The 14,315-nt window shown below is 43.2% G+C and overlaps 1 protein-coding gene across 9 annotated transcripts in view; it reads left to right on the top strand.

Annotated features, from left to right (window-relative positions):
• NCKAP5 (NCK associated protein 5) overlaps positions 1–14,315 on the top strand; it is a 1,111,865-nt gene that overhangs the window by 1,083,218 nt on the left and 14,332 nt on the right. Inside the window, exon 18 of one of the 9 annotated variants that reach the window (XR_006273101.1) lies at positions 3,171–3,344. The exons of the other annotated variants lie outside the window; for them this stretch is intronic. The gene's annotated coding sequence lies outside the window, so the exon portion shown is untranslated. The remainder of the gene's footprint in view (positions 1–3,170; positions 3,345–14,315) is intronic. 9 annotated transcript variants of the gene reach the window in all.

Raw genomic sequence — 14,315 nt, 5'->3', positions numbered from 1 at the left:
ACTTTCTGCCATAAGGCTAGAGTCATCTGCATATCTGAGGTTGTTGATATTTCTCCCAGCAATCCTGATTCCAGCTTGTGCTTCATCCAGCTTGGCATTTTGCATGATTTACTCTGCATATAAGTTAAATAAACAAGGTAACAATATATAGCCGTGACATACTCCTTTCCCAATTTGGAACAAATCTGTTTTCCATGTCCAGTTCTAACTGTTACTACTTGACCAGCATACAGGTTTCTCAGGAGGCAGGTAAGGTGATCTGGTATTCCCATCTCTTTCAGAATTTTCCACAGTTTGTTGTGATCCACACAGTTAAAGGCTTTAGTGTAGTCAACGAAGCAGAATTTTTTCTGGAATTCTCTTACTTTTTGCATGATCCAACAGTTTTGGCAATTTGATCTCTGGTTCTTCTCACTTTTCTAAATCCAGCTTGAACATCTGGAAGTTCTCAGTTCACTTACTGTTGAAGCCTAGCTTGGAGGATTTTGAGCATTACTTTGCTAGCATTTGAAATGACGGCAATTGTGTGGTAGTTTGAACATTTTTTGGCATTGCCCTTCTTTGGGATTGGAATGAAAACTGACCTTTTCCAGTCCTGTGGCCACTGCTGAGTTTTCCAAATTTGCTGGCATATTGAGTGCAGCACTTTCACAGCATCATCTCTTTGGATTTGAAATAGCTTAGCTGGAATTCCATCACCTCCAGTAGCTGTGTTCATAGTGATGCATCCTGAGGCCCACTTGACTTCACATTCCAGGATGTCTGGCTCTAGGTCAGTGATCACATCAACATGGTTATCTGGGTCATTAAGATCTTTTTTGTACAGTTCTTCTGTGTATTCTTCTTAATATCTTCTGCTTCTGTTAGGTTCATACCGTTTCTGTCCTTTATTTGAGCCCACCTTTGTATGACATATTCCCTTGGCATCTCTAATTTTCTTGAAGAGGTCTCTAGTCTTTCTCATTCTATTGTTTTCCTCTATTTCTTTGCATTGTTCGCTTAAGAAGGCTTTCTTATCTCTCGTTGCTATTCTTTGGAATTCTGCATTCAGATGTGTATATCTTTTCTCCTTTGCCTTTCGCTTCTTTTCTTTTCTCAGCTATTTGTAAGGCCTTCTCAGACAGTCATTTTGTCTTTTTGCATTTATTTTTCTTGGGGATGGTTTTGATCACCTTCTCCTGTACAATGTTATGAATCTCTGTCCATAATTCTTCAGGCACTCTGTCTATCAGATCTAATCCCTTGAATGTATTTGTCACTTCCACTGTGTAATCATAAAGAATTTGATTTAGGTCATACCTGAATGGCCTAGAGGTTTTCCTTACTTTCTCAATTTAAGTCTGAATTTGGCAATATGGAGTTCATGATCTGAGCCACAGTCAGCTCCCAGTCTTGTTTTTGCTGACTGTATAGAGCTTCTCCATCTTCAGCTGCAAAGAATATAGTCTGATTTCAGTATTGACCATCTGGTGGTGTCCATGTGAAGAGTCTTCTCTTGTGTTGTTGGAAGAGGGTGTTTGCTATGACCAGTGTGTTCTCTTGGCAAAACTCTGTTAGCTTTTGCCTTGCTTCATTTTGTACTCCAAGAGCAAACTTGACTTTTACTCCTTGTATCTCTTGACTTACTCCTTTTGCATTCCAGTCCCTTATAATGAAAAGGACATCTCTTTTTGGTGTTAGTTCTAGAAGATCTTGTAGGTCTTCGTAGAACTATTCAACTTCAGCTTCTTCGGCATTAGTGGTTGGGGCGGAGATGTGGATTACTGTGATATTGAATGGTTTGTTTTGGAAACGAACAGAGATCATTCTGTCGTTTTTTAGACTGTACCCGAGTACTGCATTTTGGACTCTTTTTTTGACTATGAGGGCTGCTCAGTTTCTTTTAAGGAATTCTTTCCCACAATAGTAGATACAATGGCCATCTGAATTAAATTCGCCCATTCTGGTCCATTTTTAGTTCACTGATTCCTAAAATATCGATGTTCACTCTTGCCATCTCCTGTTTGACCACTTTCAACTGACCTTGATTCATGGACCTAACATTCCAGGTTCCCAGGCAACATTGTTCTTTGCAGCATCGAACTTTACTTCCATCACCAGACATATCCACAGCTGGGTATTGTTTCTGCTTTGGCTCAGCCTCTTCATTCCTTCCGGAGCTATTTCTCCGCTCTTTTCCAGTAGCATATTGGGCACCTACTGACCTGGGGAGTTCATCTTTTAGTGTCATATCTTTTTGCCTTTTCATACTGTCCATAGGGTTCTCAAGGCAAGAGTGCTGAAGTGATTTGCCATTCCCTTCTCCACGTTTTGTCAGAACTCTCCACCATGACCCATCCATCTTGGGTGGCCCTACATGGCATGGCTCATAGTTTCATTGAATTAGACAAGGCTATAATCCATGTTTGTTTGATTAGTTTTCAGAGATTGTGGTTTTCATTCTGTCTGCCCTCTGGATGAGGATAAGAGGTACAAACCTTCTTGATGGGAAGCTTCCTGATGGGAAGGACTGCTATGGGGAATACTGATTCTTACTCTGGTGGGCAGGCCATGCTCAGTATATCTTTAATCCAATTTTCTGTTGATGGTGGGGCTGTGTTCCCTCCTTGTAGTTTGGCCTGTGGCCAAATTATAGTAGGGGTAATGGTGGTAATGGCGATCTTCAAAAGGACTTACGCCAGCTCGTAGCAGTGCCCAGGACTGTTGTAGTCAGTGCCCTTGGCCCCACGGCAGGCCACTGTTGATCCATGCCTCACCTGGAGACTCCAGACAATCACAGACTCACAGGCAAGTCTGGCTTAGTCTCTTGTGAGGTCTCTGCTCCTTTCTCCTTTGTCCTGGTGCATATAACGTTTTGTTGTGCCCTCCAAGAGAAAGAGTTAACCACCCAGATAATGGAATAGCTGAGAAGCTAAAAGGAGACAATCAGGCCATCCAGAGATTAGCAGAAGCAAGAAGTACAAATCATTCCCTAGAGATGGAGGATGGCAGAAAGTGATATTAAAGTCCGGAAGCTGGACTATCCAATGCTAGCTACAACATTGAGTAAGAGGTGTTATCTGGCAGGAGATAGATAGAGCCATGGAGGAGAAGCATCTCCTGCCAGAAACACCACGGGTCATGGAGAAGGGAAGAAATGCCTTGCTTTCTCCTCTCCTCCTTCCATCCAGGATTGTCTTTCATTGGCTGAACCTGCCCAGAAGCCAGAGAAACAGGGAGCCTGGGAGATATAATTCCCTGTGATGCAAAGCAGGGAAAAGGAGAAGAATGCATCTGAGAACAAATTGGCAGTTTACCAGAAGGCTGGTTGACACAGGCTATGAGAAAAAGAGAGAAAGAGAGGGGTAAGATAACTTCAACTTTTCACATACTTAGACATCATCAATATACTTATCTCATAGTATGCAAATTTACTCACGGATATACCTATTCCATCAACATATAGATACTGTGTATGTGTATTTCACACTGGCACTAAGCAGGGATGCCAAATAGCCTTCATCTCAAATGCTAAGGACATTCAGTAAACAGAGGTTGCTTGAGTTACTGTATTCAGAATTCTGAGGCTGTATCCATGTTCAGCGGAAGGTGATTGGTTAAGCAGCGCCTGCTATGGCCTTAGGAGGAGGCAGTTGCCCTGTGAGTGCCCGGATTAGCCATGTCTGCACCATAGCAGTGAACTCCGTGTAGCGGGAGCAGTAGGAGCCACTTCCTCACCTTTCGTGCTTCAAAAAGGGATTTCTGTTGTTTTCTTAAAGATAGCAGTAATATCTATCATGAATCCCCTGTGGAAGGAAACAGCCATGATTAAACTGAAGTTCATGGAAAAAGGATATTCTCACCATCCCTCTACCTCTCCTAGGAGTTCAAAGAGAACATCTTCTTGGGTCAGCTCAGCCCAGTGGGTTATCCATTATCCTAGTGAGTACACATGATGACTCAGACCAGCCCTGTTCCCTTTGACCCTTTCATCTCTCTGTCAGGCAGAGAACTGAATCCAGGCAGTTCATATCTTGCGGCCAGATCTTTGAGCTGATGGTCTATTATGAGGTTAATCTAGAGTGAGCTGTGGTATTTCTCAGACGTGGCGTGGCGTCTCTCTGACTACAACCCGGGGCCTTTCCAGGGAGTTCCATGCATGCTCTGGAGCCCGCCCCAGTAGGTGCCCAGCCCCTTGGCAGCCTAGGCTAATGCAGACATCTGGGATGGTCTATACCTCGGCAAGCCTTCCACGGTGGATGGGAAAGTTGGCCAGTTGGGCTTAAGCCGTCAGGGGTCTCTTTGGAAAGTTGTTTCTGAAATGAATTCAAGTGTTCCACCTCCCAAGAGCCAGGCCTGGGGTTTTCCTGTCCACCCCTCCTCCCAGGGAGATTGCAGTCCCCACATCAGACATGCTTACCAGCAGGCTCAGTGCCATAGTCTTCACTTCCCGGCCCATCTTCCTGTGCCTTCTCCATGTTGTGAGACTGGCTTCATCTCCCCAAAACGAGAACTTGGGGGATTATCTGTAATACTCTATTGATGCTTCTGGTGAAATAAAGTCTTGCCTTAACTAATTCACATAGCAATTTATATGATTATTACCTCAAAATAAAAATCTTTTAATTTTTTTTTGTTTTTTATCTCCAGTGGGATAACAAGTTATTATTCAAACAGGGCTCTCTTCCTGCTGTTTTCAATATGATTTTTAATAAATATGTAAATTTAAAAATTAATTTATAGCATACATTGGGAGGCATGATTTTTGAAATGACAAAAATTTGATGGATTGTAAAATTATCCCCCTTAAAACCATCAGTCACAGTGAACAGAATGTACCAACCTCTGATGATTTTATAGCTTTTTCTTCATCTTATCTTCTGTTAGGGACTCACTTCAAATTGATTATAAAATAGTCTATTTTTAGGCTGTAATTCATTCACAGATTAATTAGACTTTCAGTTAATATCCCATCATCGTATGGGCTGGGAGCCAATGGTGTTGTGTAGTTGTTCAGAGTTGCAGGAGAGAAACCTGATTGCTATTCCCAAGTGACTGAAGCTACCAGCACTAATCACTAATCACATTCAGACCACATAAAGTGTAACATCCTTCCCCTGGTTTCTTTTCTAGCTGGCTCACAGCGAGAGATCTTTATTGGCCCTGACGAAGAGACTAAAATGTGCTTAAACACTTTTGTGAGGGGTGATTCTGTCTTTCCCCCTTTGCTTACAATGGCATTTCTATAGCCTTCTGCTGAAAGATCAGGAGAGAGAGAGTGTGTGTGTGTGTGTGTGTCTGTGTGTATGTGTCCATGGTTAGCCAGTCTGAACTTAAACATCTCTTTCTAGTCATTTTCCAATAAGGAGCAGCCTTTGGATTAGTTTCATGAGTTTCAATAAACCTTTTGATATGACCCAGCAGGCATATTTAAGGGACATTGTGCCAACTAATTCTTAAACATCAATTTAAGGGAAAGTATGTTTTCGAGTCATTTTAGAGAACTGCTGATGTATGTGGCAGAGACACCACTGCTCTGGAGCCAACCAAGAGAAGCTCCAGCCCACACACACCTAACTGTGACTCGAGGCTTCCACACAGTTGAAGGATGATTATCCTTCCCCTGCGCCCTCCGCACTCACTACTTTCCTGGCGCCAGTTCTGATGTATGAAATGTTCCTACCTGTTGGTTGCATTGGTCTGCTTCTGCCACATTGCGTTTTTCCTCTGTGCCCCAAAGGACACAGCCAAGGCCAGACATTTTTCCAGGTGACCCTAAGGTCCCACTTTGTCCTGCGTCGAGGGACTTGAGAGGGTAACAGGCAGGAAGGCCAGGGGTCTCCAAACGGAGGAAATAGGCTGCAAGGGCCAGACATTTTTATCTCTCTTAAGCGGCAGGAGGAAACAAATCAGCGATTTTTTTTTTTTTCTATATACAAATTTAAAAGGAAGTTTCTCTTAAAATGCCTAGACACCTGGTTCCACCTGAAGCTAACTACTCTCAAACCTTGAGTTAACCAATACATTTCTTTTTCTTATGGAAATGTTTGTCTTAAGATATGTTAATTTACCCCAGGTTCCGCCAAATGGCCCAACCTACTTACTCAGATATTGTTCCCCTAATCTATGTAAACAAAACTATTTGTTGGTAATCTGCCCTTCTACAAGATTCAAGTCAATCATTTTATGGCCAGGGATGAATTATCTGGTGCCATTCTAAATTCTAAGACATTCCTTTCTTTTCATTAACAGACTGTGAGTGACTATATAACTTACAGCTAAAGACTAGGAGGGGGGTACTCTTTTGCCCCCTTCTGATGCCTATGTCAGAAGCTTTCTCTATCTCCTTTATATTTTAATAAAACTTTATTACACAAAAGCTCTGAGCGATCCAGCCTCGTCTCTGGCCCCGGATTGAATTTGTCTCCTCCAGAGGCCAAGAATCCCAGCGTCTTATCGTTCAGCAACAACCTTTCAGGCTCAGTCACTTCAGGCCTTTCGAAAGTCTCTTGTGTTCTTTAGGGACATCCAGTATTCTTTTAATTCATCCAAGAATCCTGAAACCTTCATTCTTAGGCAATGTCCCATTTTATTTTGTGCACAATGAGGATTTTTCTTCCTTCACATAAAACTACTTGGATTTTTAAAAAGCCTCGCTGACATATTCAGTCTTCCCATTGCTAGATGATATAATCCCCACTTATTTCCTCTGTTTTAATCTCTAACCTTGCAGTCTGCAGTGCTGCTGATTATTTCAAAGAGCTTGGTTTATGGCAAAAGAAATGCTCCTTGAAAGTCGTCTGTGAATCAAGTTTTTTTGAAAATCAAAATCTCTTTTCCTGTTTATTTACTGGGAAAGTTATCTCTACTTTCTAAATAAATGAAACCCAAGTGTCTTCTGAGTAATTAGAGCTTTAACTACCCCTCAGGAAATAAATGAATGTTCCCCACCAGGCTATACAGCATCTTGTCCTTGGAACTCAGTCACTTTCAAAGATAATAAAGGATGTTAGGAGAAAGACAAAGAAAAGATAGGAAATGGAAGGAGACCAGTAAATAAGAAATATAATTAGCAAACTCCCTTTATTCCACTAACATCTATGGACGTCCCATGCGCTAGATGTTCTGGGCAAAAGGGATGCAAAGATACATGGGATCACAGTACCTACATGAGAGAAAGAGCTGTGGCCACCAGTTCACAGAGGCCCGCTGGTACCATGATGACAGTCTGCACAGTGAAGGAGGGAGAAAAAAAAGCAGGCACTGGTCAAGGCCCCCCGGTCAAAAAAAGGACTCAGAGAAGGCTTTCCTCCAGAGTCTCCAGAGATAGTGGATATTGGCCAGCCTTGAAATGTGGGAGGACATACTACAGAGATGAAGACATGTGAGCCAGAACTCGGAGATACTGCTGCCTTTCTAGGCTCAGAATTCAACCTGTTGCTATCCCCAGCTAGTGGGCAAAATTAGTCCCAGGACCCCCCGCCAACAGATACTAAAAGCCATGGATGTTCAAGTTCCCTATATAAAATGGCATGATGCAGTCAGTTGGCCCTCTGTGGACACGGAGGGCCAACCATAATGCTGGTACCTGTCTGCACACTTGGGCTAGTTGCTCAGTCATGCCCAACTCTGCAACCCCTGGACTGTAGCCCACGAGACTCCTCTGTCCATGTGACTCTCCAGGCAAGAATACTGGAGTGGGTTGCCATGCCCTTCTCCAGGGGATCTTCCCAACATGCTTACTGACTTGTGTTCAAGGTGTTGCTGGGCAGTTTTAATTTCCTCTTTAAAGCCCTGGATCATTTATAACCTGATTACTTTTAAGATTGCTTTTCCACCCTTCCCCCTACATTGTCGCTGGATACTGCCCAGTTAAATCCACTGATGCCCAAGTTTGCCTGGCAATAGAGAATTTCTTTCTCTTCTCTCCAGTCTCCTTCCCCTTTCCTTCCTTGTGTCTTTAAACTGTCTTTCAATTTTATCACGTTTTCCATTTTTGATGCAGAAGAAGACCACTAACTACTGCACCTAACATATTCTTAGATATAACCTCAATCCAGTGCATTAAAATGGTGGTCTCCAACCTTTTTGGCACCAGGAGCCAGTTTCGTGGAAGACAGTTTTCCCACAGACCATGGGGTTGAGATGGTTTGGTTTGAATGTAATTCACATGCATTACATTTACTATGCACTTTATTTCTATTATTATTACATCAGCTCCACTTCAGATCATCATGCCTTAGATCCCAGAGGTTGGGGTCCCCTGCTTTAAAAGACTGTAGAAGGCAGTGGTATGCAGGGCAGTAATAGGTGCAATCAGCCTGTGGAAATTCACAGTTATCTTCATTGTAGAACTGGGTTTTGATTATTCCTTATCCTACATGTGAATAAGTTCACAAACTCTTATTGAAGAAAGGCCCCATATGAAACCAGTATAGTAACTTGCACACACACACCAGCCCCTCTCCCCATTCTGAAAAAATATCCAATGGTGTGTGGTTTGCGGATAATAGGTCAAAACACAATTTGTTGTTTCTTGTTCAGTTGCTGTTGCTAAGTCGTGTCCAGCTCTTTGGGATCCCATGAACTGCAGCACACCAGGTTCCTCTGTCCTGCACTCTCTCGGAGTTTGCTCAAATTTATGTCCATTGAGTTGGTGATGCTATCTAACCATCTCATCCGCTGCTGGCCCCTTCTCCTTTTTGCCCTCAATCTTTCCCAGCATCAGGGTCTTTTCCAGTGAGTCGGCTCTTCACATCAGGTGGCCAAAGTATTAGAGCTTCAGCTTCAGCATCAGTCCTTCCAATGAATATTCAGGGTTGATTTCCTTTAGGATATAGACATCATCTTTCCCACCCACTGCAACCAAGAAAAGACTAGAAAGTCCATGTAAGATTAAGAATAAAAGCACCTTTGATTTACCGTCTATGTGGTGACAGACCAAGCAGTGGCCCAGGTGTTGGATGTGAGCTTACGGACATCAGAAAGCTCTGTCACCTGCTACCCCGAAGGTTTAAGGAATGGCTTTTGAAATTTTTTGCTTGTTTTTATTTGGGGGATTTTCTTTTTTTGCGGTGGGGGAGGCAGAGACAAAGAATTTAGAAACATTATGAGGGTATTGGCAACCCACTCCATTATTCTTGCCTGGAGAATCCCAGCGACAGAGGAGAGCCTGGTGGGCTATATATAGTCCATGGGGTCGCAAAGAGTCATGCACACTGAGCAACTTTCACTCACTCGCTCACTCACTGTCTATTTAAAACACCCTTGCCCTGGGGGTGGGGCTAGTATGTCAGGCTTCATCATTTTTCCAGTAGCTTCAGGAAGCCCCCTGCTGGAATATCACTAGATTTATTGTTGTTGTTGTTTTTCATAAACCACTTTAATTGCACTGATTTTTGGTCAAAGGACTTCTTTCTCCTCCCACCTCCCACTCACCAGACATTCAAATACACATCAAACTCCCATTAGAAAGAGTAAAATAACTGTTGACTATCCCAGGGGAAGTAGTGGTGGCTCAGTGGTAAAGAATCCACCTGCATTGCAGGAGACTCAGGTTTAATCCCTGGGTCTGGAAGATCCCCTGGAGAAGGGAATGGCAACCCACTCCAGTATTCTTGCCTGGAGTATCCCATTGACAGAGGAGCCTGGCGGGCTACAGTCCACGGGGTCACAAAAGAACTGGACAGGACTTAATGACTAAACAGCAACAAAACATTGGGAGATTTCATATACGAAGTCCAGATTTTCATTTCTCTTGAAAAATCAGCTCTGGCAACAGTGAGCCAACATGCTCACAGGATAAGATTGAGCTTGTGCCAAGGCAGGAGGCATAGTAACTGAGAGAGGGAACTCTGCTGCTGGACTCCTGAACTGGGATCCTGGCCTTGCCTGGCTCCTCACAGCAGTGGGGCCTTGGGCAAGAATCTTAGCTCCCTGTGCCTCCCTTTCCCTGTGTATTAAATGGTGTAACGAATGGCACCTCCCTGGTAGAGGCCTTCCGCCTAGCCTTTAGGACAAGAACAAGTGCTACCCAGATATTTATTAAATAAACAGCAGCAGCCCCTCTAAATGAGCGGGTGCACTTGAGTCCACCTTCGTCCCCACTACCTACTCATGCCATCCTTGCCGTCGTGCTGTAGTTACATCCTTCCTAGTCGGCTTCATCAGCAATGAATTTTCTTCCCCTGGCCTAGAATCAGGCCATCCATCAGCCAACTCTGTGGAAAGAGGAAGTTTCAACAAAAATAAGGAGGAGACTAAAGGGTGTGTGTGGAAAGAACCTTGTACGTATTCCTAAAGTTCAGGTCTGTGTTCAGGTCCCCAGAGCTGTAAGTACAAAAGCCATAAAACGATGACCAGTATTGTTTTCATTTCTGCCATACATCAATATAAATTAGCCATAGGTGTACATATGTCCCCTCCCTCTTAAACCTCCCTCCCACCCTTTCCCACCCCTCTAGGTTATTACAGAGCCCCAGATGGAGTTCCCTGAGTCAGACAGCAAATTTCCATTGATGTGTGGCAGAAATGGAACCAATATTGTAAGGCAATTATCCTTCCATTAAAAATAAATAAAAACAGTGAGATATTAGGTTGGTGCAAAAGTAATTTCGGTTTTGCACTGTTGAACTTTGCCATTTGATTTTGGAATACATCCTTAAATAAATGAGGATATGTTATACATCAAAAAATAAAAAACGATGGGCAGATATCTGTTGCCTTACAAAGCTGGCTTCCATGCATCCCCACGGTGCCCGAATCATGGCAAGGTGGCTATTTGAGAAGCACCCTATCTGGTGTCTAAGACCTGGCTTCCGGCAACAATGGCAAGAGACTAGATCCTTTCACCCTCTGAGGATGTGCTGCCTGATGGGAAGGCAGGAAAGTGGGAAGAAGTGGGGAATTTGCTATGATTAATTTTAGCTCCTGGATGTAATACATCCATGGTTTTCTAGACTGTTGGAAGGCAGCATTAACTAGAGCTTCCTTTCCTTTAGTTAACTTGCTCACAGATCAAGAGGTTAAAGCTTCCTCTGCCTGTCATTAGCAGAACATTTGTTTCCAGTGTTACTGGGTGAAGGGCTTGGGTGTTTCTCCCCAAGGTCTCTCCAAAGACACTGCCCAGGAGTCCTGTTGAAGGAGGCTACTGGTCACACGTAAACACACGTGCTGCTCTTTTGCACTTGAAGCACTGCTGCTCATCCTAGGATGAACATCTTAGTGCTATCACAAACATTTTCCTTTTCTGCACCTTTTTTTTTCCCCTTGAGGCAGGAGAAAGAGACCCTCTCATTATTTATCTTGAGTGTTTGATAGGCCTCCTTTGAGAAGGTCATTGTCTGCAACAGTAAAATAATCATGGGATTTCTGGAAAAGCTGGCAAAAGAAAAATGATTCATTATTTCAAGAATTATTTTGCCTTCAGTCCCCAAAATGGATGAAGGCTTCTAACAACATGTAAGAGAGTACAGCTTAACTTATTATATGAAAGGTTGCATTTTAAAGGGAAAAGGAGTTCAAACATTACATTTTTAGCTCTGCTGTAATATAACTGGGGTCAAGGCAGTCCATCTGTTACCCCCATGGTCTTCTGGATGCTATTATACTATTCCCTTCGCAAAGGAGGCCTGCCTGCCCTCCTTCCCATCTCATCAGTTGGAGCTAATGAGATTGGAAGAAGTTTTTTTAGATTCTATTCAAACAGCTCCCCCTCCCCCTGGTCCCCTTGGGAATGTCAGAACAGATAGTATACCCATCTATATGGGCTCAACTCGACCTTACATGTCTTGCTGCGACACATAAAATTGTGCATCTTCAGAGCACAGTGTATTTTGCTGATGGGGGGATGGGGTGGTTGTGTAGCTATTTAACTGCAAAGGATAGTGTAATCAAATAGACCAAAAGGTGGTTTATAAGCCAACTTATACAACATGTCTGGTACCAAGACACCTATTGTGTTGGGTTATTTTTGAAATAAAGTTTGTTTGGCATCATTGCCAGCCAGATACCCAGAATGAGGCAGCTTGACTGATAAAGATACTGACTTTTAAAATGAAAGCTGGAGAAGCTAAGCAATCAATATGACCTTGACTACTCATAAGCCAAATAACTTATGGAAATGATGCAAAGACCCTGTGAGCTCCTTTGCCTGACAGAAAGGCTTGAAATAATATTTTAAGAAAATCAAAAGCAGCCATCTCCTGGACCTTCTTTCCAGATTAGATCTGAAATGAAAGACCCTGAGTTACACAATTAGCTATTGATTTTTGTTGATCCATCTTTAATTCTCATAGCAATCGAGTTGTGTTTACACAGCCGTGGTGGGCAGGTGTACTTCACTTGGAGCAAGGCGCCTTTCAGTTCTACATTAATTTAAACATTACATTGTTCTGGGCATGTGAGACAAAAATAAAGTTTGTTTTTATTGTAGTGGATCGGTGATGTAAGCCTTGTGAGGTTAAGCCAGCCTAGGTGGTTCATGAAGAGAATCCCTTTTATAAAGCAAGAGTCAGTTTGCCAGTTGAATATATTACTGGTGGCAGGGAGAGAATAAAAAAGCACGTGGATGCTGCAGGGTACTGGAATGTTGTCCAAAGTTGGCTGCAATTTAATCTCCTTACAGTTTCATTTCTTGATTTCACACACTCAGTAATATTTGTGGGTTTATCACCCAGATAGTCTTATTGATGTCTCTAAGAATGTCATCATTGTCCTGTTTACACTTTCACTTAAAGCACCAAAACGCATCACCCAGCTTCCCCTGTCTTCAGGAGATAGAAATCTGAATTTAAGCAGCTTTCTGGGACTGGCTTAGGCCAGAAAAGACCGCACTTGCTGGTTGAAGGACACACTTTAATAAAAGGGTAGAGTCAGCGTTGGTGCCATTTATCACAGGCCTGATCTTTTCAATAACATCGCACCCCAAGATACAAGCTTATATCCTCGGCTCTTGCTCCTGAATTTCCAGGAAGCGATGGCAGCTTCTGCTTCACCCAGCCACAGGCCAGGCCCACCTGGAGGCACAGAAGGCGGCCCAGGATGCTCAGCAGAGCTGCCCGACCAGGGTGGCCGAGGGATGTGAGTCCACTGGTCTCTGCTCTTGCCAGAGAAGGGAAATTGCTTTGCCAAAGCAGATGGTAGTCAGGCATCCATTAATCTAAGGGCCATCCTGGTTTTTATGAGGCTATCCTGGAATCCCAGAAACCATGTGGTTCATTGGTAGAGAACTCGCTTGTCAGTGTAGGAGACTCAGATCTGATCCCTGAATCAGGTAGATACCCTGGAGAAGGAAATGGCAATCCACTTCAGTATTCTTGCCTGGAAAATTTCATGGACAGAGGAGCCTGATGGGCTACAGTCAATGAGGTCACAAAAGAGTCAGACATGATTTAGTGACTAAACAACAACAGTGCTTCTGCTAGTGTGTCCAGGACTGGAAAGCAGTGTGGCTTTCACAGCCCAGATGAACATCAGAAATGATCTTATTTTACATGTATCTTCATCATGGAAAAGTAGACATTATGAAAACTGAGACAAGTCTATGAGCTCTGAAATGGAATTATGTATTGAAAATAGACCTGATAGTGACTTTGTTCATTGATATGCAATCAATAGCAACTCCAACACGTAAAATATTGGGTCAGAATCAGAAGATGAAAGAAGAACCAAATTTAATGCCTGGCTTCCAGAAGTGTGTCATCCAATTGAGAAGCAGGACATGGATATGAAAAGAAACTATATAATAGAATGAATATAAGTTCAAGATTGAAATGGGTAATTTGGCCACTTAGGCCAGGAATTCATAGAAAGACCCCTGTGGACGAGGTACTGGAGAAACAAAACCAGCAGATGTGAATAAAAAAGAGAGGAAAGGATCAAGTTATAAAATGTTCAGTTCAGTTCAGTTCAGTCGCTCAGTCGTGTCCGACTCTTTGCGACCCCATGAATCACAGCACACCAGGCCTCCCTGTCCATCACCAACTCCCAGAGTTTACGCAAACTCATGTCCATCGAGTCGGTGATGCCATCCAGCCATCTCATCCTCTGTCGTCCCCTTCTCCTCCTGCCCCCAATCCCTCCCAGCATCAGGGTCTTTTCCAGTGAGTCAACTCTTCACATGAGGTGGCCAAAGTACTGGAGTTTCAACTTCAGCATCAGTCCTTCCAGTGAACACCCAGGACTGATCACCTTTAGGATGGACTGGTTGGATCTCCTAGTAGTCCAAGGGACTCTTAAGAGTCTTCTCCAACACCACAGTTCAAAAGCATCAATTTTTCAGCGCTCAGCTTTCTTCACAGTCCAACTCTCACATCCATACATGACCACTGGAAAAA

Source organism: Cervus canadensis, chromosome 15 (genome assembly GCF_019320065.1).
Source record: "Cervus canadensis isolate Bull #8, Minnesota chromosome 15, ASM1932006v1, whole genome shotgun sequence".
NCBI classification, from domain to species: domain Eukaryota; kingdom Metazoa; phylum Chordata; class Mammalia; order Artiodactyla; family Cervidae; genus Cervus; species Cervus canadensis.
The sequence above is the reverse complement of the archived record's forward strand: the minus strand, read 5'-3'. Positions and strand labels throughout refer to the sequence as shown.